We start from the raw sequence: 964 nt of genomic DNA, 5'->3' as shown, positions 1-964 counted from the left end.
TAAAAGTCTAATTATGCATAAAAAAGAAGTGAGAAATAATAAGAGAATAATTTTTTTTAAAAAAAATATGATTTTTATTTTTGTTTTATTGGACTTTTCAGTCTATTTGTCGGCTGAATTGTTAAATGAATGATGTTAATTCCCTAGCACTGTTATAACTTTAATTTGCTATATAAGTGTGTCAACAAAGCGATTTTCAAATGCTAGGTAGACAAAAAAAAAACAGCCAGAACTTGTCTTATTTAGCATTAATTAATTATCGCAACAATTAATAAATGCTAAATAAGGTAAATTATAACTGTTTTTGGTTGATTTTCTTTGGTTACCAAACATTTTCGTTTTCAAAAAGTCTTATTCGTAATGGTATGTTGTCAACGCAGGTTAGTATAGAATTTGTTGGCTGAATTGTTAGTCACTTCAACATGGCAATATGCTATCTTGCTTTTACTTTGAGTGAATGACATTTGTAAAATTCTCTAGGGTAAAATTTGTATGCGTAAATATTAAATTAATCCTTTATATTTGGGCGTAATTCTGTTTTGGTTTTTAAGTTTTAAAGTATCCTATTTGAATCTAAAAAAGTTTCATTTAGTTTTAATGTAGTTCTGTCGTGAGATCAAAGTTAAATAACTAATGAAATGTGCTACATGACAGCAGTACAAAAATAATGTTGATAATTTGGAGAACAAGTACAAGTTCCAAAGGCACAAAATCAACCGTGAATGCATCAATACATTCATTTATCATTTTTCTTACAATTTAAATGAAACATTTTCTACAGAACTAAAGAAAATGATAAATAATGTATTGATGCATCCACGGTTGATTTTGTACTTCTAGAGCTTGTACTTCTTTTCTAGATTATCGATCATGTTCTTGTATTGCTGTCATGTAAGACATTTCATTAATTATTTAACTTTAACCTCACGGTGAAACTATATTAAAACTAAATAAAACTTTTTTA

This window comes from Arachis ipaensis, chromosome B03 (assembly GCF_000816755.2).
Source record: "Arachis ipaensis cultivar K30076 chromosome B03, Araip1.1, whole genome shotgun sequence".
NCBI classification, from domain to species: Eukaryota; Viridiplantae; Streptophyta; class Magnoliopsida; order Fabales; family Fabaceae; genus Arachis; species Arachis ipaensis.
Note: the sequence above shows the minus strand (reverse complement) of the source record.